Source organism: Palaemon carinicauda, chromosome 3, assembly GCF_036898095.1.
Source record: "Palaemon carinicauda isolate YSFRI2023 chromosome 3, ASM3689809v2, whole genome shotgun sequence".
Taxonomy (NCBI): domain Eukaryota; kingdom Metazoa; phylum Arthropoda; class Malacostraca; order Decapoda; family Palaemonidae; genus Palaemon; species Palaemon carinicauda.
In genome coordinates this window covers 44,182,790-44,209,262 of record NC_090727.1, presented here as the reverse complement: position 1 = coordinate 44,209,262, position 26,473 = coordinate 44,182,790, and the positions used below count along the sequence as shown (strand labels likewise).

Sequence of the window (26,473 nt, the reverse complement as noted above, 5' to 3'; positions counted from 1 at the left end):
GGCCAAGACTCAGAATCCTGGAGTGCCGGATCCTCGGTTCGACTCTTTCAGGATCGCGAGTCTCCGTTCTGTAACAAACGACCCAGACCAGCTGCTACTATGTCCAGTGAGGTGTCTGAGGCACTACTTGAAGAGAACGGCTGCAGTCCGTCCTCATGTGCGAGCTTTGTTTGTGAGCACAGGCAGGACAAAGAGGAGGGTCACCAGGAACACCATCTCAGCTTGGATTCGAAGGGTTATCTACCAGGCCCTGAATCCTGACCCTCCTCCGTCACGTCGCCCTCGGGCCCACGATGTCAGGGGTATTGCTACATCCCTGGCCTTCAAGAGAAACTTCTCTGTGACGCAGGTACTTCAAGCTGGGGTCTGGAAGCGTTAAACGACCTTCACAGCCCACTACCTGCAAGACGTGACCCACAGGAGCCTCGATACGTTTTCTATCGGCCCTGTGGTGGCTGCACAACAGCTGGTCTAACCTCAGGCTCCTTTTTGGACAAGTAGCAGTAGGTTGAGGGCGTTGTTACCCGGTCTTAGTCTGCGTGAATGAAAGAGTATGTCTGACCCTTACTTCTTTCTTCATTCTCCCCTCTCTTGGGGAAGCAGCATCCTGGTCCTCGCATAGCTGACCTCGACCTCTGCAGGTAACCCATGCTTCTTTGTGCTCCTAGTATTAAGCTTAATACTGTTGCGTCTCCCATACCCTGACGAGGTGGTATGGGGAACGTCCTATCCTAGAATTCCTATCTGAAGGTCTCAAGGTCAACTTCATAGGACGAGTCACACTCTCCTCCTCACACTGCTTATGTAGGCCACTCGTTCCTAGCGATGCTAGGAACTTGTGAGGTACAGGGGCTCCCTCTTTCTAGTGCTGCTCACTGAGGGATCGAGCCCCCGGGCAAGCCGAAGTCAGTAAGGCTGGGGACTTTCCACCCTTCCTAAGGGGTAAGTCACCCTTTGTAAATAGCGTGGTTTGTATTTCGGTTACGGAACAAATGACAAATTCGAAGATAATTTGTATTTTTCCTAACCATACAAACCTTAGCTATTTACACATATGTGCCCGCCATCCCTGACCCCCAAGTCAAGTCCTACCTCTAAGTGAAGTGAAGCAAGTCACTGGTGTGTGGAGGGGGGAGGGGTAGCAAGCTACCCTTCCCCACCCCCCGCTAACTAGCGCAGGGGTAATTAACCCTCGTTAAAAACTATTGGCTCGTCATTTCAGCTGCGCTAAAAGTAAACCCTTTGTAAATAGCCAAGGTTTGTATGGTTAGGAAAAATACAAATTATCTTCGAATTTGTCATGTTTTTTATTATTATACATCTTCATAATATTTCCTTCAAGAACTTGTTTCCAGTATTTGATATACAGGTACGTGAATTGAATATCGTCAACTTGTTTAATTGTAAATGTTATTTGTTCCAACACAGAATACTTACCTCAAACTACTTTCTTAGGAGTATCTGGGATCTCCTCCCAACCGACCAGAGTTTTGTGTAGTTTACCCCAGTCCTGTTTTCTATGAGGGGCAACCTCAGGTGGAGTGGAACATGCCCTGAGGCTATCCCCAGGTCAGAGAGCATGCTTGCTCAGGTCTCGATCTCCAGTAAGTTCTCTGGTTGCGTCGTGATAACATCTCGACGCTCTCTCCTTACACAGTGCGACCCTTTGTGTCCCCGACCCCACCTTTTGTGTCTTTCGCGGTCCCCACGTGGACCCATTATTATTATTATTATTACTATCCAAGCTACAACCCTAATTGGAAAAGCAAGATGCTATAAGCCCAGGGGCTCCAATAGGGAAAAATGACCCAGTGAGGAAATGAAATAAGGAAATAAATAACTGAAGAGAACAAATTAACAATAAATCATCCTTCCTACCCTTATCCTCTGTGTTCGTCGTGTAGCGGCAGCTTATGTTCTCCTACAGCCACGTGTCCGGAGTGCGAGTCCTGGAACGTGGTGCAGTGGGTGCGCTTCGGCACCAAGAAGAAGGCGGCGTCCAAGAGGTCACATAGGAAGACGAGCCTCTCCTCGCCGCTTACTTCTCCCGATGCCTCGTCGAATGGAGCTTCTTTATACAGCCATCTTCCCCTACCCAGAGTAGGGGACGAGGTAAGTCAGTTGTGGGGAAGTGCCCATTGCTCTTCCCCAGGAGTCTGAGTGGGTGCGGTATAGCACCAAGAAGAAGTAGGCGACGAAGAGGTCGCCTAAGGAGACTAGCGCCCCTTCCTCCCTTGCTTCGCCGGGCGTCTCGTCTGACAGAGCTTCCCTACCACCCTCCCCTACCCAGAGTAGGGGACGAGGTAAGTCCGTTGTGGGGAAGAGGCCCGCGGCCCTTCCCCAAGAGTCTGATCTTCAGGATAGTGGGGTTGTGGCGTCGTTCCAGACGAGTGAGGGGCTTGAGGGAGGGGCGGGAGTGTGTTGGGAGACGGAGTCCTGGTGCAAGCAGGCCACGTCTCCTCTGATGACCCCATGTTGGGAAAAATGTCCCTAATTCTTCTCCAGCCTCTTTGGCGTGTTTTTCAGTCACTTCTGCAGCCGAGGACGTTGCCGAGAAGGTGCCTCCCAAGACGGGGCGCTGAGGAAGTTCAGCAGCGGCACCCGACGGAGGGACTCATCATGGCAGGTTCCAGTTGACAGGCGTAAGTCTGCGAAGGTTCCGGCTTCATCCGCCCAGCGGAGAGAGTCGCCCCTTCGGTCTGGCAGCCGAGTCCTGACCTCCTGAGGCCGCCTAGCTCGTCACGAGCGCAGCCCTCGGTTTTCCTCGAGGGGCAGGCCCGCAGATACGAGAACCTCCGGAAGAGTCGTTGGACCCAGGTCGGAGGCCCCCGTTCCGACGGTGGTGCCCGTCCTTCGACGTGAACCCCGGCAACCCTACAGCAGGTTCTGGCAGACCGGCATAAGTCCGCGAGGGTTCCGACTCCTTCCGCCCAGCGGAGAGTCGCCCCTTCGGTCTGGCAGCCATGTCCCAGCCTCCAGGACTTCGACAGCCAGGTCTCGGTCGACAGGCATAAGAGCGCGAAGGTTCCGACTTCTCCCGCCCAGAGGAGAGAGTCGCCCCTTCGGACTGGCAGCCTTGTCCCGGCCTCCGGTTCTTCGATGGCCCGCCCTGAACGAAGGAACCGTCCAGCCAGCACGGGGAAGCCCCTGGCTCCATGGGTCTCCGCAGGAGCTCCATCCTTCCAGCGGAGGTAGCCGCTGGCTCGACCCGGCAGCATGGCATCCATACCCGGTACCACAACAGCTCCATTCAGGCTTCGTGGTCAACCGCTGGTATACCAGGGTACTCACACCCCACGGATTCCCCGGGAGGGGGTAGACCCATGACGGCTACCTCCGTCCCAGTGGCTTCATCCGTGATGGAGATAGCCGCTCCATCGTCCCGGCCAGCCCCATCCAAGCTTTGGAGGTGGCCGCTGGCACACCCATGACGGCTACCTCCGTCCCGGCGGCTCCATCCGTGATAGAGCCAGCTGTGCCATCGTCCCGGCCAGCCCCATTCAAGTATCGGAGGTGGCCGCTGACATGGCAAGGTACTTAAACCCCACGGTTTTCCCCGGGAGGGGGTAGACCCATGACGGCTACCTCCGTTCCAGTGGCTTCATCCGTGATGGAGATAGCCGCTCCATCGTCCCGGCCAACCCCATCCAAGCATTGGAGGTGGCCGCTGGCACACCCATGACGGCTACCTCCGTCCCGGCGGCTCCATCCGTGATGGAACCAGCCGTGCCACCGTCCCGGCCATCCCCATCCAAGCATCGGAGGCGGCCGCTGACATGGCAGGGAACTTAAACCCAATGGATCTCCCCGGGAGGGGGTGGACCCATGACGGCTACCTCCGTCCCAGTGGCTTCATCCGTGATGGAGATAGCTGCTCCATTGTCCTGGCCAGCCCCATCCAAGCATTGGAGGTGGCCGCTGACACACCCATGACGGCTACCTCCGTTCCGGCGGCTCCATCCGTGATGGAGCCAGCCGTGCCATCGTCCCGGCCAGCCCCATCCAAGCATCGGAGGCGACTGCTGACATGGCAGGGTACTTAAACCCCACGGATTGCCCCGGGAGGGGATAGACCCATGACGGGTACCCCCGTTCCTGACGGCTCCATCCGTGACGAAGGCAAAGTGGTTTTCCCCCTAGCGGGTCGAACGGGGCTATTGCCTCTCCAGTGCCTGCCTCAGTGGCCGCTGGAGAGAGACCCCCGTACCTTTGCCCAGTGCTTCTTCGGCTCCGTCTGCCCGTCGGATGTAGAAGTTGGCACACGTAATCTTTCCCTTGCCTTGCCCCCCGTAGGGGAGCTTCGACTCCTCAGTTAACCTTCAGACCCTCCTACTCGGGCTCCAGGAGAGGGCGTTCAGGCCGCGCCTCTCGGAGGAGTTAGGAGGGGAGGCCCCCTACTCCTGCTGGCGCCTCAGGTGGGGGGATGCCTCAAACAATATTGGCAAGCATGGCGGGACCACGGATCAGATCCGTGGACCGTAGCAGTACTAAAGGAGGGGTACAAGCTGCCCTTACTAGCGGACCCCCACCTTGGATCAACAGGCGGAATGGTTAGCACCCAACGACCCCTGGAGAGTAGCAGTATTGCAGGAAGAAGGCTCGGCAATGCTGGCGAAAGGAGCAGTAGAACCAGTCGAGAAACCAGAGTCCAGGGTTCTACAACAGGCTCTTCCTGGTGGAGAAGGCGACAGGGTTCTGGAAACCTTTAAGCCCTCAACAATTCATGTGCAACACCGACTTCAAGATGGACACTCCGAAGACGGTCCTAGCGACCTTGAAGGAGGAGGACTTCATGAGGTCCATAGGCCTCAAAGACGTCTACTTCCAGGTCCCTGTTCATCCCTCCAACAGGAGGTTCCTAAGGGTAAAATGGAGTACCAAAACGTGGCAGTTCAAAACCCTATGCTTCGGACTGTCGACAGTCCTCAAGGCTTCACGAAGGTCTTCACGACAGTTTTCAGGCTGGGCGCACGAACAGGACGTCCGCCAGATTCGGTACCTAGATGACTGGTTGTTGCTTTCAGTCTCAGAGGAGTATTGAGGGAGCAAGACGAGAAGCTCCTGCAGTTCTACGTCGTCTTGAGTATCATCATCAACCTGGAGAAGTCCCGGCTGATTTCCTCCACCAGGGTGACCTACCTAGGGCTGGTTCTAGACTCCCGGATGGCGAGGGCATCCCCTCCGAGGAGAAACTGGACACCCTGAAACAGATACTCTGGCTCTTCCTGTCGGGCCATCCCAGGAGAGCCAAGGTCTGGCAAAGACTGATAGGACTCCCCGCACTAGATAGTCCTGGTGTTCCCGGAGACGAAGGAAGTCCTGGGGTGGTAGCAATCGGAACGAACACCCTCAAGGGAATGCCCTTTTCTGCCGACCCTCCGGGGATGCTCCTGTTCACAGACGTATCCAAGGAGAGATGGGGTGCCCATCTTCTCGACAAAATGGCAAAAGGTAAATGGGAAGTCGAGGAGACGAACCTGCACATATACGTGCTGGAGATGAGGACCGTACAAAGAGTGGGCCTAGAGATCGTCCATCTACCCCGGGGAAGCTCCGTGGATCCGGGGTGCGACAACGCCATGGTGGTGGCCTACGTGAAAGAGCAAGGAGGACTGAAGTCGAAGGAACGGTGCAGTCTCACGATGGAGTTCCTAGAATGGGCTGAAATGGAACAAATTAATTTTTCAGCCAGGTTCTCTCCGGGGAAGAGGAACGTCCTGGCCGATGGCCTCAACTGGAAGGGTCGAGTGGTAGGGCCCGAGTGGTCCCTACACCCAGAAGTGGTCAAAACCCTCTCCCTGAAGTGGGGCTCGCCGGTGTTAGACCTCTTCGCCACGAGACTAAACGCACAGATCCCCGTGTTTTGTTTTCCTGTGCCAGATCCAGCAGCAGCGTTCGAGGACGACTTCCAATGAGACGGACGGCCAACCTGTGGGTGTCTTTGGTAGCGCCCTGGTGGCCAGAGAGAGAGTGGTTCGCAGATCTAAAGGAACTGGCATGCCTTACACCTGGGACACTTCCAGACAGACCAGACCTTTTCCGGCAGCCTCACTTCCAGAGGTTCCACGAAAACCCTTGGTCCCTCCTTCACGCGTGGAGGTTATCTAGCGTCTCCGGAAAAGGGAAGGATTTCCGTTGAGGATAGCATCAAGGATGTCAGGGTACCTGAGGCATTCGTCAGTCGAGATGTACCAGGCGTAGTGGGCTACCTTTTCTAAGGGGTGCTCCTCGAAGAACATCAGGCCGTTAGGGGCCTCCTTTCACGAGATAGAAGACTTCCTGGTCTATCTCAGGGACGAAGTGGGCATGTCCATCCCAAGTCTTCCTCCTGAAGGACATAGACCTGGGTGCCTCCAGGTAGATCTCGACGCTCTTCAAGAGCTTCGAGCAGTCGTTTTTCCCCCAAGCCGGTAGAGTGCCCCAGGGGGATGTGGCTAGGGTACTTGAAGTTGATTTTGGAACCTCCCTTCGAGCCTCTAAAAGGCATTCTAGACAAGGAGCTCACCCTCAAGGCAGTCTTTCGTTTAGCTCTGGCATCAGCAAAGAGTAGGTGAGATTCTTGGCCTGTCGTACGGGATCTCACACTCGAAGGGCTGGCGAGATACTACTTTCAGATTCTTACCCTCCTTCGTAGCCAAGACTCAGAATCCAGTTGTTTGGGACCCCAAAATGGAATTGTTCCCAGTGCCAGCTATCCCTCGCTCGGACAACCTGAGGGACTTGCAGTATGGCAGTATTTAGAAAGGCCAGCTAGACTTCATCCCAAGATCAAGAGTCTGTTCATTTTCCTCGGGACTTTGAAGGAGCCAGTCTCCAAGAACACTTTCTTCTTCTGGATAAGGCAAGTGATCGTCAGGCCCTACAGTAGTGCAGGGGTCACCTTTCCAAGAAAGCCCAGACCCCACAGCATGAGGAGTCTAAATGCTTCTTTGGCGTTTGAGAAGAACATGGCAGTGGGCCAAAGTCTGAGGGCAGGTACTTGGTCTAACCAGTCGACCTTTACGGCTCACTGCTTGAAGGACTACTCGAAAAAGTCCCTGGGCGGGTTCTCGCTCGATCCCGTCATTTCCGCGCTCCAAATGGTTTAAGGGTGTAGCCCCAGTGGTAACTGCGGGTAACGAGTCCAAGAGACACAGGTTCCTTCCTGAGCCCCCTTGTTCTTCCTTCCCCTATTCCCTTACCGGAAATGACTCGGGTTGCCCCCTGAAACTGCCATGGGATACACTATCATTAGAAGGACATGTCTCCTAGGATTCTTGCAGAAGTGAGTTACTTAGACACTAAGATGGTTTTTTGCGTAGTTTTCCCTGTTTTCTCGTGTTTTTTTAGGTCAGCAGAACCTAGTCTCCTACCTAGGTTCCTCTTCTATTCTCGTCACGTCTCTAGGTCCTGAAGGACACTCCCACCTCCTAAGGTATAAGTCTCCTAAGTAGTTCGAGGTAAGTATTCTGTGTTGGAACAAATCACAAATTTTAAGTAATTTGTATTTTTCCTAACAATACTTAACTCGAACTACTTTCGGGTAATGGCCCTCCCATCCTACCCCGAGTGCCTTGCTGGATTTCATAGGTACCTAAGCTATCAAGAACTTACTGGAGATCGAGACCTGAGCAAGCATGCTCTCTGACCTGGGGATAGCCTTAGGGCATGTTCCACTCCACCTGAGGTTGCCCCTCATAGAAAACGGGACTAGGGTAAACTACACAAAACTCTGGTCGGTTGGGAGGAGATCCCAGATACTGTACTCCTAAGAAAGTAGTTCGAGGTAAGTATTCTTAGGAAAAATACAAATTACTTAAAATTTGTGATTTTCAATTGTCTGCTGGAACATGAGGTTATCAATTAGATACACATGGGTCTCTTGAGTATAACTAATATGAAAAGATTACTGAATTAAAAAATGTACAGTAATACTGTATCACTCTTTACGTCGGTACGACATACTGTATGTCAGGTCCGACTTTGTTGTTCAACCTTAGATATTGAATTAAATAGAAAATCCAAATTTCGTAGTTCTACCCAACCTTACGTCAGTCTCTATGTCATACAATAATAAATAAGTACTGTGCTGTGCTTCATATGGAAGCTTATTAATGTAGGTATCTGGTCTTATAGAGACAGTTCAAACCCACGCTTTCAGCTTCCTGTGTGAATGGTCTTGTTGAAATGAGGATATCTTAAGTTCAAGCTTTAGGCTATCTTCGTTTATGCAATTCTATCGTAATAAAATTGCTGAATATTCCTAATATTTTGTTAAGATTACTGTATAACTAAATACTTTCTAATCTTTTCAGTTACTTTTGGAAGTTCAGGATCTTGAGCAGATGGTATCCTTGGGTAAGAAAACAAAAAGTTGTCCTTATTATGCTGCTAGATACGCCATTAAGGATTCCCAGGTAATACAGCTACTATAGAGTTTATATCTTAACACTATTGATTACTTTAGACATAAAGAATCATGTTTACAGTTGTTGCACTGTCCAATATGTTACAAAATTTTTACTGTTATATTTAGAGAATTTTTTTTGCTTTGAATGTACCTTGTGTCTGTTCAATAAGCTTGACAGTCATTTTATTCATGTCATATGTGCTAAAAAAAATAATGTCTTCAAACCAAGTAAAACCTTCCTTCCCACTAGAGCAGTGGTTCTTAACCTTTTTTATAATAAAGTTGTGAATTGCATCAGCCTAAGTAATGGGTATTTGTAAATTTTCAGTGTCAGAAAATTTTCTCGTACCCCCATCCAATGTAAATACAATACAAATATATGAAAAGGACTAGTAATACAAACCTTGCTGAGAAATTATTAGATTTTTAATTACAGAAGAAAGGTACTTTTTTTTTTTATTTCAAATGAAAAGTGCCAATTATTAGGATACAATGAATAATAATGAGTATTACTACATAGTGCACACCAACACATTTTTAGTGGCTCTTTAGTTGTTGTTTCTTATTAATGATATTGTTCAAATGAGGTTCTTTCTTTGAAAGGGCCCGACGCATGTCATCACTTGCATCCAAACGGTTTCTGGCTTTTGTTTTGACGTGTAGGAGCGTTGAAAAACCTGCCTCACATAAGTATGTAGTTGCAAATGGCACGAGGACCTCCAAAGCTCTCCTTGCTAACTGTGGGAATGCTTGGAGTTGTGCACACCAAAACATATCCAGTTGCATTTTTTCAAACTCCATTCGGATTCTGTCATTGGTCTGCAACTCCACAAGATCATCTTTCATGATATCATTATCATCCATGGAATCAAGGTTGAAAAGAAATGGATCCCGTATCCATCTTTGTGCCACAGAACCTTCTTCAAGGTGAAAATACCCTTGGAAGGACTGAATCAGTTCTTGCAAATGTTCTTTCACTTCACTCAGGATGGGCAGCTCTTCTTCAGCACTAGCAGCCTCATCAAGAGAAGGGAAGTTTGCAAAATTTCCACTTTCAATGTGCTTTATCCACATTGGAAGTTTCCTGGTGAGGGCAGATAACTTTTCTCTGGCAGTTATCATATTCATCGCTGTTCCTTGCATAGAGACATTCAGTTCATTGAGGTGCATGAATACATCAGCCAGATATACATACATACATACATATACCAAAGGCACTTCCTCCAATTTTGGGGGGTAGCCGACATCAACAAGAAACAAAACAAAAAAGGGGACCTCTACTCTCTACGTTCCTCCAGCCTAACCAGGGACTCAGCCGAGTTCAGCTGGTACTGCTAGGGTGCCACAGCCCAACCTCCCACATTTCCACCACAGATGAAGCTTCATACTGCTGAGTCCCCTTCTGCTGCCAGATATGCCAGAGACAAAATGAACTCCCTGTTTTCAAAATGGTCAGCAATTTCACTGCCTTGATTTCTAAGAAATTGCATAATTTCTTCATGAAGTTCAAATACACGTGTAAGTACCCTGCCACGGGAAAGCCACCTCACTTCTGTGTGGTAAAGAAGAACACTGTGCTCAGCTCCAATTTCTTCACAAAAAGATGCAAAAAGACGGTGATTCACTGCCCGTCCTCTGATGAAATTTACAGCACACACAACAAATGATAAAACAGTCTTCAATTTTTCTGGCAGCGTCTTTGTAGCAAGTGCATGACGATGCAACACACACTTGAGTGACAGTTACATGGGGAACCTCTTTTTTCACTAGGGTAGCAAAGCCTGATTAATTTCCAAGCATGACAGGGGCTCCATCAGTGCAAATTGAACCACACATGTTGAGAGTCATTTCATATTCCAAGAAGAACTCTTTCACAAGACTGAACACATCAGTTGCTTTTGCAGTAGTTTTCAGAGGTTTACAAAATAAGAATTCTTCCACCACTTCTTTCTCCAATCCAGGTTATTTATTTACCAAAGGATTTTTTTTACCAGTTCAAGCCATATTTTGACCAACTCAAGCCATGCTTTGACCAACACATACCAGTTTTTGACCAAGTCAGACCATTTTTTGACCAACTCAACCCCGACCCCTCACCCTGGTCGAGCCATCCCTAAGTCCACTATATTCCTCCTCATACACATAACAGTACCTTCGAAATTATATTTCTTTTATCAATTATACATCTATTCTTGACAATATTAGAGTTATACCACACTAAAAAACATTTTTATGAATAGAACTTACCTGGCAGTTATATATACATAGCTAATTATCTCTATTTCGGCAGAATTTTTCTAAACTAGGCAACCGCCTTGTGGTGGTTGGGTGGTAACACCCGTTAAAGGGTGGTAGGAGGAATCATTCCCGTTTTCTGTTCTTCAGTTCATCTCTGCCGGCCGGATCGACAACACGTTGGTCCGTCATTAAGAGTTTTTCTTCGCTTTCCCTGCTCTGTGTACCAGTCTGCTTTTTTGGTGAAGTACTCTGATTTGGGGTTTTGGCGATTGTGTATTTTGTTTTCTCTTAGCTTTTTTGCGGTTTTTCATTATGAGTGAAAAGAGTCATTACCGTATCTGTGCGAATGAGGAATGTAAGGTGAGACTACCGAAAATGGCGGTAGACCCTCACACCGTTTGTTCTAATTGTAGGGGTTTTGTTTGTGCCCTTGATAATAGGTGCGGGGAGTGTAAGGTTTTGGATGAGAAAGATTGGTTGATTATGAAGCGCTATGTGCGTAAGCTAGAGCTCGATAGAGTTAGGAGAGCTTCTAGGTCTAAGTCTAAGTCTGTTAGTGGTAAGGAAGACGAACTTAGCGTAGATTTATCTATTGAACCTATAATTGATTCCTCTTTGGAAGTTGATCCTTCCCTTGAGGTAGTAACTCCTGCACCTCCTACAGGTTCCGTATCTACGGATGACCCTCGGTACGCTAGCCTGGCGGCCGAGTTGAAGGCCATTAAAGAACAACTGGAGGCCTTTAAAGGTAAGGAAAGTGAAAGTGCTTGTGTTAGTGCAGTGGAGGTGGCGACTGACCGAATCTGTCATACCCCTAGGCCTAGACCTCTACCAAGCTCCCAAGACCAAGGGAGAAGGTACGTCGATGACCGAAAGGGGGTGAGAGGTACGTACCCCCGGTCAGCCGTCGCCTCAGACAGTCCTGTTGTCGATTCCCAGGCTGCTCTTGACTGTCACGGGAAAGACGTGTCGGATGTGTTGTTTTCTTCTCCGAATTCGTCCAGACGTAAATGGAAGTTTGAAGCTTCAAGACCTACTAAGAGGAGATGGAACCGCGACGAACGGTCTCGTTCTTTCTCTCCCGGTTCTAGCAGTTATGAACCTTGTCCGTCGGAGGATGATTTCGACTCCGTGCCTGTGAAAAGGGCGAAGCCTACTGCCGTAGATCCTCCCCCTTCTACGAGTGTTATTCGTCAGCCCCCCCCCCTTCGGGTCCGCAAGACCCAGCTGATGTTGCTAAATCCTTTATGTCTGTCATGCAGGAACAACTTTTGACTTTAGTGCAAGCATTTAGCCGCCCTCACGCCCAGTCTGACAGACGTAAAGACGACTCGTTACCGATTAAGAAGTTTGCTTCTAAGAGAGAACGGAGTTCTTCTTTAAAGAAAACTTCTCCCTCAAAGAAAACTTCTCCCTCTCTACGCCAGGATGAGGAATGTGTGCTTTCGCCAGGCGATACTTCTTCGCGATACCAGGGTGATTCGGTTTCTCGTTCTCGATACCGGGACGATACCTTATCGAACGATGCTGCTTCTCGTTCTCGATGCCAAGACGATACCGCCTCCTGTTCACGATACCAGCACGATACCTCCTCTCGTTCGCTTCGCCATGACGATACCTCCTCTCGTTCGCTTCGCCATGACGATACCTCCTCTCGTTCGCTTCGCCATGACGATACCTCCTCTCGTTCACGACGATACCGACCCTAGTTCTCGACGCCACGACGATACCGCCTCTCGTTCACGACGCCACGACGATACCGCCTCTCGTTCTCGCCGCCACGACGATACCGCCTCTCGCTCTCGACATCAGAACAACTCTGCCTCTCGTTCTCGGTCCAGGGCGATACCACCCTGCCTCTTCGGGACGATACTGCCTCTCGTCCCAAGGATTCTTCTAGCGCGGGACTCCAGGATGCAACCCGTCTTTTGCAGGATGATGCCTTTGATTTGCCCTTGTCGGGTTCTAAGGATCCTTCTTCTCTTTCGAAGGATATTGCAGATGTGGATCAGGACCTCGAGGATGTTTCTGATGACGATGATAATCCTGCCGACGCTGCGGGAGATTACAAAGTTCTCTCTCGCTCCCTTCTTGAACTTTTTGGAGAGGAATTCCAACCTGCTGCCCCTCAATCTCCTCAGTCCCAATTTAACAGAAAGAAGGCCAAGAAACAGTCGGCCTTCATCAAGATGAAGCTGTCTATCTCCGCAAAGAAGGCTCTCACGAAGATTGATGACTGGATGAAGGAGCGGAGACAAACAGTTAAGACTTCCTTCTCGTTTCCACCAGCTCGTCTTGCTTCAAGAGCGGGTATGTGGTATGCAACTGGAGAACCTTTGGGTCTGGGAGTGCCTTCCTCCTCCAAGGGTGACTTCTCTGGTTTAGTGGACTCTGCTAGAAGGCATGCTCTCAACTCAGCCAAGGTCATGTGGTCGATGTCGAAGCTGGATCATCTCGTCAAAGGTATTTTTAGAGCCTTTGAGGTTTTTAGTTTCCTAGACTGGTCGCTTGGGACTCTCGCAAGGAAAACTGACCAGATGGAAGGGTCTAGGGACCTTACCAGTATTATGTCCTGTATGGATAAGGCCCTCAGAGATGGGGCGAATGAGTTGGCGGCTCTGTTCTCAGCTGGGGTCTTAAAGAAGAGAGCTCTGCTTTGCTCTTTTGCTTCTAGGTCTGTTACCACTGCACAAAAGTCTGAGCTTCTTTACGCCCCCCTCTCTCAACATCTTTTTCCCGAGTCCCTGGTTAATGACATTACGCTTTCTCTGGCCCAAAAAGCCACCCAAGACCTTTTATCTCGTTCTGCTCGTAAGCCCTTGGCAGCCCCTCCTTCTTCTTTGAAACGGGAGGAAAGGAGATTCCAGCAGCCCTTCCGGGGCAGGACTACTTCAAGACCAGATTTTAGAGGGAGAAGGCAAGAATCAGGACCAAGATCTACCAGGGGTTCTTTCAGACCTCGCTCCAGAAAATGAAGTTCGTCTCCTCCAGACAGTAGGCGCAAGACTGTCAGGTTTTTGGCAGTCTTGGAAGAGGAGAGGGGCGGACACCTAGTCCCTCTCAGTCATCAAGGAAGGATACAAGATCCCCTTTCTGAAGAAACCTCCTCTCGCAGATGCTCCGCTGGCCTTAGTAGCCCGGTACTCAGATCCGGGGAAACAGAAGGCCCTAGTAGACCTTGTCGACCAAATGCTAGACAAGGGGGCGATAGAACTGGTTCGGGATCTATTCTCCCCAGGCTTTTACAATCGCCTGTTTCTGGTCCCCAAGAACTCGGGCGGATGGAGACCCGTCCTGGATGTCAGCGCTCTCAACGTATTTGTGGAGAAGACAAAGTTCTCCATGGAGACGACTCAGTCGGTGCTGGCATCAGTACGTCCAGGGGACTGGATGGTGTCCCTCGACTTGCAGGACGCATATTTCCATGTCCCCATCCATCCGACTTCGAGGAAGTACCTGAGATTTGTAATGCAGGGCAAGTGCTTCCAATTCAGAGATTTTTGCTTCGGTCTCAGCACGGCTCCTCAAGTCTTCACCAGGGTAATGGCGAATGTGTCAGGTTGGCTGCATCAGGAGGGGATAAGGATATCCTTCTATCTGGACGATTGGCTGATTCGTTCACGATCGAGGGAGAAATGTCTGGAGGATTTACGGAAGACTTTTATGATGGCTCAAGATCTAGGCCTGGTCATCAACAGGGAGAAGTCTCAGATCAGACCGAATCAGACTATTCTCTATTTGGGGATAGTTCTGAATTCAGTTCTTTTTCGGGCTTCTCCCTCTCAGGAAAGACAGACCAAGTGTCTCGTAAAAGTCAGAACTTTCCTGGACAAGAAGAGATGCACAGCGAAGGAGTGGATGAGTTTGCTGGGGACTCTATCCTCCCTCGAACAGTTTCTCTCTCTGGGGAGACTCCACCTAAGGCCTCTTCAGCACTTTCTTTCGAAGACGTGGAACAGAAAGATGCAGGAAGACTCCTTTTCCTTCCCCATTCAAATAGAAGTCAAGACACTTCTGAAGTGGTGGCTGGACCCAACCTTGTTAGGGGAAGGGATCTCCTTACACAAGAAGAACCCAGACCTAGTGTTGTTTTCAGACGCATCAGAGTCAGGCTGGGGGGCAACACTATGAAGCAAGGAGGTCTCAGGCTATTGGGAAGGAATTCAGCTGGGATGGCACATCAACAGCAAGGAGCTGATGGCCATTTTTCTGTGGCTAAAGGCCTTCAAGGACTTGGTGTCTGGGAAGATTGTGGAGGTCAACTCAGACAACACCACAGCTCTTGCTTACATCAGGAAGCAAGGAGGGACTCACTCTCTGTCTCTGTTCGAGACAGCAAGAGAGCTCCTTCTTTGGGCGAAGGAGAACAGGATAAACCTGCTGACGAGGTTTGTTCAGGGACAGAAGAATGTGAGGGCGGACATGCTCAGCAGGAAAGGGCAGGTCCTTCCCACAGAATGGACCCTCAACCAACAGGTCTGTCAGAGTCTCTGGAGGCTGTGGGGGAGACCCCTCATCGATCTTTTCACCTCCAACTTATCCAAGAGGATCCCCATCTATTGCTCCCTAGTTCCGGACAAGGAGGCAATAGCAGTAGACGCCTTTTTGATGGATTGGACGGGGATGGACACTTATGCTTTTCCCCCGTTCAAGATCATCAAGTTCTGGCCGATGAGGGAATGGTTCACGAAGGTGGTGGACTTGTTGATGGACTTTCCAAGAAGCCTCCCTGCAAGTCCAAATCTGCTCAGACAACCCCACTTCGAGAGATATCATCAAAACCCCCTCGCTCTCAATCTGACTGCCTTCAGACTATCGAGAAGCTCGTCAGATCGAGAGGCTTTTCAGCGCAAGCTGCGAAAGCTATCGCCAGAGCGAGGAGGGTCTCTTCGCAGAGGGTCTACCAGTCCAAGTGGGAGACTTTTAGAGCTTGGTGTAGGAAGCACAAGATTTTCTCATCCACTACCTCTGTGAGCCAGATTGCGGATTTCTTGTTGTACCTCAGGCAGGACGCTAAGCTAGCTGTGTCCACTATCAAGGGGTACAAAATTATGCTCTCTTCCGTCTGTCGGCATAGAGGCTTGGACTTGTCTCGCGATAAGGACTTACATGACCTCTTGAAGTCTTTTGAGACGACCAAGCAGACCCCGTTAAAGCCCCCTTCTTGGAACCTTGATGTGGTTCTTAAATTTCTGTGCACCAAGAGATTTGAGCCCATCTCACAGGCTCCCCTTAGGGAGGTTACCAAGAAGACCCTCTTTCTTTTGGCCTTAGCAACAGCTAAAAGAGTTAGTGAAGTCCATGCAATTGAAAAACAGGTAGGCTTCAATCTGAATGGGGCAGTTTGTGCCTTGAGATTAGACTTTCTCGCTAAGAACAAGAACCCTTCTAAGCCCTGGCCGAGGACCTTTGAGGTTCCTAACTTGACCAACCTAGTGGGTCAAGAGCAAGAGAGGCTGCTCTGTCCAGTACGAGCCCTCAAGACCTACTTGTCTCGCACGAAAAGTGTGAGAGGCTCTTCTAGCTCCCTGTGGTGTTCTGTGAAAGATCCTCAGAAGCCCCTTTCCAAGAACGCTTTGTCCTTTTTCCTGAGGGAAGTGATAAGAGAAACGCATCTCTTGTGTGAGGAGGAACACTTCGGACATTTAAAAGTGCAAGCTCACGAAGTGAGGGCCATTGCGACCTTGCTTGCTTACCGCAAGAACATGTTGCTCCGTCAAATTATGGATGCGACATTCTGGAGGAGCAACTCTGTGTTCGCCTCTCATTACCTCAGAGAGGTGAGGGTGGATTATGAGAAATGTTATACCTTGGGACCATACGTAGCTACGGCTTCTGTATTAGGCAAAGGAGTTACTACCTCCCCTCAACCTTAGTTTTGTTTACTTGTGCATAGGTTGGTGTATTTTTTATTGGTTGTCTGAGGACTTCGACTTGTGTACAGTCACCTCAGTCTAGTTAGATAATTTTTATCTACTTTGCAAATGTTAGGTGGTTGGTTTGGTAAGGTTGCGCTTTTTATTTTGGGCAATAGGTAGTCCTGAAGTCTAGTCAGATTGTTGGTCTCACCCCGTTGACAGACTCGATTGAGTGTTTTCAGCACTGCAGGTCACATCCTGGCTGACACTCCTAAGGGAAAGCGACTCAAGAGGCAGGAACCTTTGAAGTCAGCTACCTTAGCAGGTAAGGAATCAAGGTGTTTATTTATCCTACAGCTTTTTTGGTTGTTTCCCCAACGATGTTTACTGTCTATCACCCTCCTCCAAGTGTGTTAATCAGGTATGTATATATAACTGCCAGGTAAGTTCTATTCATAAAAATGGAGTTTTTATGATAAAACAAAGTTTTATGAATACTTACCTGGCAGTTATATATACATTCGAAGGCCCACCCACCTCCCCTCAGGAGACAGGTTGCCTAGTTTACAAAAATTCTGCCGAAATAGAGATAATTAGCTATGTATATATAACTGCCAGGTAAGTATTCATAAAACTTTGTTTTATCATAAAAACTCCATATTGTGACAAATAAAATGATAATCCAAAAATTACATTTCACAAATAAAAAATGACACTCACCAGTAATTTACCACAATACTATCAACAACTCTAACTCAAACAAAATGCAGACCCAATTCACACTGTTCACATTGACTCAACTACACACAGCACAGTGCACATGCAGCATGTTTCAGAGTCAGGAACAACGCGAACACGAACCGTACGAGACATCATAAAAAATCAACTACACACAGCACAGTTCACATGCAGCATGTTTCAGAGTCAGGAACAACGCGAACACGAACCGTACGAGACATCATAAAAACTCAACTACACACAGCACAGTGCACATGCAGCATGTTTCAGAGTCAGGAACAACGCGAACACGAACCGTACGAGACATCAAGAAAACGTATATGAAACTATAGAAAACATAAGAATTTTAAATATTTAACTTAGCCGGTGAATATATAATAGCTGCTGCTCCGGCGGCTCGACAGAAAACACACAAAAACTCGCGAGCGATCGCTATGAAGGTTGCGGGTGTGCCCACCAGCGCCAACTATCGGCCAGATACCGCATATGCATGTAAACAAGCCTCAATTCTTCTTTGTCGGTCTGATCGACAAGACGTACCATTACTCGCTGTTAACCTGGAGTTTTTCAACAGACTTGGTGAAGTACTTCATTTTGGTTTGAGCTTTCGCAGTGCAGGTGTTTTATCCTCAACTTAAACTCTTGAACTCTTTATTGGACAGATTTAATTGTTGATGACTTTGGATTGTTTTTTGGACTCTCTGACTTTTTCAAAATGGCTGACCCTTCTCAAATTCCTAGATTTCGTAAGTGTAATGCTAGGGATTGCAATAGGCGTCTTCCAAAGGCCTCTCTCGACCCACATACTGTGTGTTCTAATTGTCGGGGTAAAACCTGTCAATTAGGAGATCGGTGTGAGGAGTGCGTGGGCCTTTCGGAATTCGATTGGCTTGAATATGACAAGTATTCTCGTAAGCTAGAGAGAGATAGGGTGAGGAGAAGTTCCTCTAGATCGGTAGATTTTTCCTCCTCCCATGCCCCTGAACCTAATCCTTCCCCTGTAGTAGTTGTGCCTGAACCCTCTACTACCACTCAGGAACCATCAATGCGGGATATGTTACGTGCCATTCATGCTTTGGGCGAAAGAGTTGAGTCGTTAGCTACAGACCGTAATCAACTCATGGCTGACGTTAAAGAGTTAAAGTGTCAGAGTGCCACAGTGGAAATTCGTGGGAAAGTGATTAGTGCGCAAAGTGTTATCAGTGTTGCGACCGAGGGTTCGTCTGTTCGTGCCTGTCGTTCGCCTAGTCCGAGACCTCTTGCAAGCTCCCAAGCCCCAGGGAGAAGTAATGTCGTACGACTTATGGGTTCGAGAGGCCTTGATCAGCGAACAGACGTTCCCTCTATGGTTTCAGGCGTGTCTCATCAAGACCGCCCCTACCATAAGACGAACGAGACCATTTTCTCCTCGTCATCCGAAGGCTTTTCGCGTAAGAAACCGTGGAGCAAGGTTTCGAGGCCCTTAAAGCGAAAGTCGGTCCCTTCAGGACAGGTCCAGCGTCCTGGTTGTAGCCATTGGGACAGCTCTGACCCTTTGCAGTCATCGGAAGACTGCTCGCCGCCTAAGCAGAAACGTAACACAGAGTTGTTTTGACTGCTCAGTCTAGGCAGTCAAGACAGTCTCGAGTTGACGTCGAGCGTCCTCCCGCTCCTGTTGTTGTTGACAGTCAGGCTGTCAAGCAGTTACATGACGTAGCGTCCTGGACTGCTACTGATGCACCAGTGCGTGTGGACTCTGCGTCTCAAGCATTGCCACCAAGGCAGGTCTCCCCTTTGCTTGTTACTCAGCAGTTGTCGGACGAAGATCCTTCAGATGAGGACGTTGCTGATCCTCATGATGATGATCATCCTTCAGATGTAGACGAACCTAAGACGGTTCCTCCTTCGATGAACTTTAAGAAGATCATGTTGATTTTCAAGGATCTTTTTCCCAATCACTTTGTTACCGTTGCTCCTCGTTCGCCACCGTCTGAGTTTGCTCTAGGCTTACCTGCTACCAAGCCAGCCTTTACTAAGCTAGTGCTTTCTCGCTCTTCCAAGAGGGCTGTACGACTTTTAGGCGACTGGTTGGATACTAGGAGGAGTTTGGGGAAGACGGCCTTTGGCTTCCCTCCTTCTAAGCTTGCTTCTAGATCGAGCGTCTGGTATGCCACGGGAGAAGTTCTCGGCTTGGGAGTCCCTGCCTCTGCCCAGGGTGACTTCTCAAGCCTCGTAGACTCTCCCCGTCGCCTGGCCATGAGACGCTCGAAGATTAGTTGGTCCTCCTCGGACCTTGATCATCTGCTTAAAGGCGTATACAGGGCCTTTGAAGTATTCAACTTTCTTGACTGGTCATTAGGAGCTTTAAGTAGGAAAATCTCATCTGCTGACCGAGATGTTTCCTTACTTATCATGTCATGTATGGATAAAGCCATCCGCGATGGTTCCAATGAGCTCTCCTCCACCTTTACGTCGGGAGTCTTAAAGAAGCGAGATACCCTTTGCTCTTTTCTTTCGGCAGGAGTTACTCCCTGTCAGAGATCAGAACTGCTCTTTGCTCCCTTATCAGCGTCCTTGTTTCCGCAACAACTGGTTAAGGATATAGCTTCTTCGCTTGTGCAGAAGGACACCCATGACTTGATGGCGTCCTCTGCTCGCAAAGGGACTCCTTCTACATCCTTTGCTGTAAGACCCAGGATCGAGACTCCGGCATCCAGATTTATCCGGCCCTTTCGTGGCAGAGCTCCCAGCAGGGGAAGCGCTCGTGCCGAGGGAAAGAGAGGTAAGAAGAGAGGAGCCAAGTCCTCACGTGGCAGAGTCTGACTGCCCACAGCCTCAGACAGCAGTAGGAGCCAGATTGAAGAGCTTCTGGCAGGCCTGGGAGAAGAGGGGCGCAGACCAAGAGTCTGTTCGGTTGCTCAGAGAGGGGTACAAAATTCCGTTTGTACGCAAACCTCCTCTAGTGACAACTCCCATAGACCTCTCTCCCAGGTACCGAGAGGAGTCAAAGAGACAAGCCCTAAACCAAGAAGTGTCTCTGTTGCTAGAGAAGGGAGCGGTGGTGAAAGTCTCGGACCTTCAATCACCGGGATTTTACAACCGTCTCTTCCTAGTCCCAAAGAATACAGGAGGTTGGAGACCGGTGCTAGACGTCAGTGCGCTCAACGTTTTTGTTACGAAAACAAAGTTCACTATGGAGACCACGAAGTCCGTCTTAGCAGCGGTCAGAAAGGGAGACTGGATGGTCTCTCTCGACCTACGAGATGCGTACTTCCACATTCCTATACACCCGGATTCCCAACCGTTTCTGAGGTTTGTTTTCAGGAATGTGGTATACCAGTTTCGGGCCCTGTGCTTTGGCCTCAGTCCTGCTCCTCTCGTATTTACGAGGCTCATGAGGAATGTGGCAAAATTCCTCCATTTATCGGGAATCCGAGCCTCCCTGTACTTGGACGACTGGCTTCTCAGGGCATCGTCCAGTCGTTGCTGTCTGCAGGATCTTCATTGGACGTTGGGTCTGACCAAGGATTTGGGACTTTTGGTCAACCTAGAAAGTCCCAACTGATCCCATCCCAGACTATTCTATATTTAGGGATGGAGATTCGCAGTCCAGTTTTTCGGGCTTTTCCGTCTGCCACCCGAATAGAACAAGCCCTGCTCAAAGTCCAACTAATGCTGAAGAGAGAACGGTGTTCAGTCAGGAATTGCATGAGTCTCGTAGGGACTCTATCATCCCTGGAGCAGTTTGTCTCGCTAGGAAGACTACACCTTCGGCCTCTCCAGTTCCATCTAGCCTTTCACTGGAACAAGGACAAGACGTTAGAGACGGTATCAATCCCGATCTCCGAACCAGTAAAGGCATGCCTGAAATGGTGGAACAGCAATATCAGTCTGAGAGAGGGACTATCCCTAGCAGTCAAGAACCCAAACCACGTGTTGTTCTCAGACGCGTCGGATTTGGGTTGGGGTGCGACCCTGGACGGTCGGGAATGCTCAGGTCTGTGGACCTCAAGTCAGAAGAGCATGCACATCAACGGCAAGGAGCTATTGGCAGTCCACTTGGCCTTGATGAAATTCGAAAGTCTCCTTCGAAACAAAGTGGTAGAGGTCAACTCCGACAATACCACAGCTTTGGCGTACATCTCCAAGCAAGGAGGCACACACTCCCTCACGCTGTACGAGATCGCAAGGGACCTGCTCATTTGGTCAAGAAATCGAGGCATCTCCCTGTTAACGAGATTTATCCAGGGGGACTTGAACGTCTTGGCAGACTGTCTCAGTCGGAGGGGTCAGGTGATTCCCACGGAATGGACCCTCCACAAGGACGTATGCAAGAGTCTTTGGGCGACTTGGGGTCAACCCACCATAGACCTCTTTGCCGCCTCGATGACCAAGAGGCTTCCAATCTATTGCTCACCAGTCCCAGATCCAGAAGCAATACACATAGACGCATTTCTACTGGATTGGTCTCATCTGGACTTATATTCATTCCCACCATTCAAGATTGTCAACAAGGTACTGCAGAAGTTTGCCTCTCACGAAGGGACAAGGTTGATGTTGGTTGCTCCCCTCTGGCCCGCGAGAGAGTGGTTCACCGAGGTACTTCAATGGCTGGTAGACATTCCAAGAAGTCTTCCTCTAAGGGTAGATCTATTACGTCAGCCCCACGTAAAGAATGTTCATCAAAGCCTCCCCGCTCTTCGTCTGACTGCCTTCAGACTATCGAGAGACTCTCAAGAGCTCGAGGCTTTTCGAAGGAGGCAGCCAGTGCGATTGCAAGAGCGAGGAGAGCTTCTACCATTAGAGTATACCAGTCGAAGTGGGAAGTCTTTCGAGACTGGTGCAAGTCAGCATCTGTGTCCTCGTCCAGTACCTCTGTAGCCCAAATCGCAGATTTTCTTTTACATCTGAGAAATGTTCGCTCCCTCTCAGCTCCCACGATTAAGGGCTACAGGAGCATGTTGGCTTCGGTCTTTTGTCATAGAGGCTTAGATCTTTCCAACAATAAAGATCTCCAAGATCTCCTTAAGTCTTTCGAGACCTCTAAGGAACGTCGTTTGGCGACTCCTGGATGGAACTTAGACGTAGTCCTAAGGTTCCTCATGTCAGACAGGTTTGAGCCATTACATTCAGCCTCCCTGAAGGATCTCACCCTCAAGACGCTTTTCCTAGTGTGCTTGGCTTCGGCAAAAAGGGTCAGTGAACTTCATGCCTTCAGTAAGAACATCGGCTTTTCTACAGAAAAAGCCACATGTTCACTTCAACTTGGTTTCCTGGCCAAAAATGAACTGCCTTCTCGTCCTTGGCCTAAATCTTTTGATATACCTTGCTTATCAGAGATCGTAGGCAACGAACTTGAAAGAGTGCTATGTCCAGTTAGAGCTCTTAAGTTCTACTTAGCCCGTACTAAGTCCTTACGAGGTGGATCTGAGGCATTATGGTGCTCAGTTAAGAAACCATCATTGCCTATGTCAAAGAATGCTTTGTCATATTTTATCAGATTTTTAATACGAGAGGCTCATTCTCACTTGAATGAGAAAGACCGATGTTTGCTTAAGGTTAAGACGCATGAAGTAAGAGCTATAGCAACCTCCGTGGCCTTTAAGCAAAATAGATCTCTGCAAAGTATTATGGACGCGACCTTTTGGAGAAGCAAGTCGGTATTCGCGTCATTTTACTTAAAAGATGTCCAGACTCTTTACGAGGACTGCTACACACTGGGTCCATTCGTTGCAGCGAGTGCAGTAGTGGGTGAGGGTTCTACCACTACATTACCCTAATTCCAATATCCTTTTAATCTGTCTCTTGAAATGTTTTTAATCTTGTTTTTGGGTTGTACGGAAGGCTAAGAAGCCTTTCGCATCCTGGTTGATTTGGCGGGTGGTCAAAGTCATTTCTTGAGAGCACCCAGATTAGGGGTTTGATGAGGTCCTGTTGTATGGGTTGCAGCCCTTGATACTTCAGCTCCTGGGAGTCTTTCAGCATCCTAAGAGGATCGCTGGGCTTCGTAAGGAAGACAGACTAACAAGGCAGAGTAATCGTCTAAGTCAACTTCCTTACCAGGTACCTATATATTTGGGTTTTGTTATGTTATAACTGTCAAAAACTCTAAGCATATACGCTGTAAACTTAATTAACTCTGGTCTCTACCCACCACCATGGGTGTGAATCAGCTATTATATATTCACCGGCTAAGTTAAATATTTAAAAATTATATTTTAATTATAAAATAAATTTTTGAATATACTTACCCGGTGAATATATAAATTAAAGGCCCTCCCTTCCTCCTCAATAGAGACGCAGCGGGATGAGAAGAATTGAGGCTTGTTTACATGCATATGCGGTATCTGGCCGATAGTTGGCGCTGGTGGGCACACCCGCAACCTTCATAGCGATCGCTCGCGAGTTTTTGTGTGTTTTCTGTCGAGCCGCCGGAGCAGCAGCTATTATATATTCACCGGGTAAGTATATTCAAAAATTTATTTTATAATTAAAATATCATAATTGTTTACAGTACTAACTTAAAAAAAATTAATTTAGACAATTATAGTAATAGAAATATTTGGAAAATACATGTTTTGCTTTCTCATGGTAAATATACTGTACAGTAGCTACCATTGCACTGGCTATCATGTCTCGTACCCCCAGGCTTAAGGTTTCGTATACCCCAGGTTAAGAACCACTGCACTAGAGGGAGGATCTACTGCATCTTACCTTATTGTACACTTGATGTATGTAGCAATACCTAGATCTTTTCATCCTCTTATGTTTTTTTCTACGTGTTATTTTCTAGTCGGTTCAGGGTTTAGTTACCCCTTTGGAATTTTAACTTTTGTGAATACAGTAATTAACCATTACAGTAGATCCATTTTCATAATCATAGGAATTTTCAGAATATTTCTTTTCATTTTATCATCATGGTGCTGTTAATAGTCGTCTTAAGCTTAAGTTCCTGAGCTGAAATTTCAAAGCCAATTAATAGAATGTTGCATTGAGTATGCATTAAAGATGTTAAAATTATGCTTTGTATCTCGGCCATGATACCACAACAAACATTTACTAAAAAAATTTATAACAAAGTTGTGAATTGCATCAGCCTAAGTAATGGGTATTTGTGAATTTTCTATGTTTTTTACCTGGGTAAAAAGAAAATTTTATGTTGACAGGCTATCCCTACTACCCCTGTAATCTGTGAGTTGTGGGTTTCAGGAAAGTAAGAATATAACTAACTTGGTAGCTAACCTGTTATCAGTAAACAACTTCCTAGATTTGAAGACATTTTACTTCCTTTTGCATTACTTTATATGGTAATAGACTAATATGTAGGTTTCTTTTGAACACACATGACACCTGGGAAGGATCATTGTCTGGACAAAACAAAAGTCTTGGAAGAATTTGTGATGCTGCTCTCCCTTATTGAGGATGTTTTTGCAATGTGCTGTGTCTGTTATAAATGTTTATTGAAGTGCACTTGATTTGTCTATGGATCCTCAACAAATGCACAAAATTCCACTCAATAACCCTGACCAAAGACCAGTCTGTGTTTGGCATTGTATTTTCTTTTGCAGCGCCAAACTTTACACAGCCTGAGATAGCCCATACCTAATTCTAGGGAGGGAGAAGGCACCAAGAGCTGAAAGAGGTGGCCATGAGTAAAGAATTATGGAGGGCGAGTAATCCATGAAAAAGGACTTGCCTCAGTGCAAAACTTTATAGTATTAGTAATAGTATAGACCTAACTACTTTAAGTTACACTTCCAGCCTCAACCATTACGCAAATCCTAAGGTCAGAAGTAGTATCTTGTTAACTAACAGGTTGGCGGGGCATCCCCACCATCTGCCAGTAGTTATAACTACCTTGTTAAACTTTAACAGCTGTTCCAGCTTTGCTTAAGTCAAATTCCCATTAAAAGACTCGGTTTTGTATAGTTAGAAAAAAATACAAATTACTTTTAAAATTTATTATTCTTTCAGCTTGTTATTCTTCCCTACAGTACATTACTTCACAAGAGTACTAGAGAAGCTTGCCAAATCAAACTGAAAGGGAATGTTGTTATTATAGATGAAGGACATAACTTACTGGAGACAATAGCTAACATCCATTCAGTGTTTGTTAGCAAATTGCAGGTAATTTAGTGACAAGTTTTTCAATAAAAGCTACAGTATTTTCTTGATTTTTTTATAGCAAATAGTTTACTGCCTCTCAAACATACATTCATACTCCTTAATGTTTAATTTCTTATATTTTTGCTTATTTTTATGATTAAAACATCTTTAGAATTGGCAATAATTAATTACTTTTTTACAGTTCATGGGAGCTCATGCACAGCTGAGTCAGTATATGCAACGCTATGGAAAGAGGTTGTCGCCACGTAATTTACTGTACATCAAACAAATCCGTTTTTTCATTAATTCACAAATTAAATTGTTAAATGAAGGTCAGTATTTTGTGTTATTTTATTTTGGATTGGAGACAATTTTCTCCTTTATTTTTCTATATTTTTATTGAGTGCTGGGTTCTGTTAGGTATTGCTATTATGATTAATACAGTACAGCAACTAGTATGGATGCTTTTTGGTTCTGCATTTTAATTTTTAGCAGTAAAGCTTAAAAGCAGAACAGTGAATAGTTTCATAAATATTTAAAAAGTTAAAAGAGTGGCTCATGGGGAGAGAATTCAAAATTTTTATAAGAGAAACAAATCTTGATGGAATTTGAAAGGAAATAAAGATAGAAAAAGGTTATGCAAGTGTCCATTTGGATAGATGGGGTGAGAATATATTTACTATAAAAGATGGAGTCACATGAAATGTTTATAATTCCAAAATATTAATGGGTTAAGGTATTTTTGATAATTGTAATGTAAAAAGTAAATGGGGAAGAAAAGAAGAGTTGGAGGAAGAAGAAGAAGCACCATGTTGTAGCCAGGCAGGTTTTAGAAAACTGTATATAGAGTATCTGGTACCTTGGGGTTTTTCTGGATGGTCAATCAGGTACAATATTGGGAGGCAGTAAGAAGAATATATTAACAGCATGGATGAAGTGAAAAAAGGATACTAGTCCACTGATATAAGATGATATATCTTGAGTAAATGGTGAAAATGTTTGTGCATAAGGAATATATTAATATATGCATCGTTGACACAGATTGTCGCTAATCAATTAGGATTTTAAAGACATTTGATTACAAATGGCTTGGGTGCATGGCTGGAGTTCAGGAGGAAGATTATGCCTCAAATGAGGAAGTTCTTAAGAGTTATGGTGTCCAGAG

At 47.3% G+C, this 26,473-nt stretch overlaps 1 long non-coding RNA gene and 1 pseudogene across 1 annotated transcript in view; one reads left to right on the top strand and one right to left on the bottom strand.

The window, feature by feature from the left end:
- Positions 1–26,473, bottom strand: part of LOC137638264 (uncharacterized) — a 466,810-nt gene that overhangs the window by 98,928 nt on the left and 341,409 nt on the right. The window lies entirely within an intron of this gene.
- The window catches only part of LOC137638258 (ATP-dependent DNA helicase DDX11-like), a 138,711-nt pseudogene that overhangs the window by 56,435 nt on the left and 55,803 nt on the right, over positions 1–26,473 (top strand).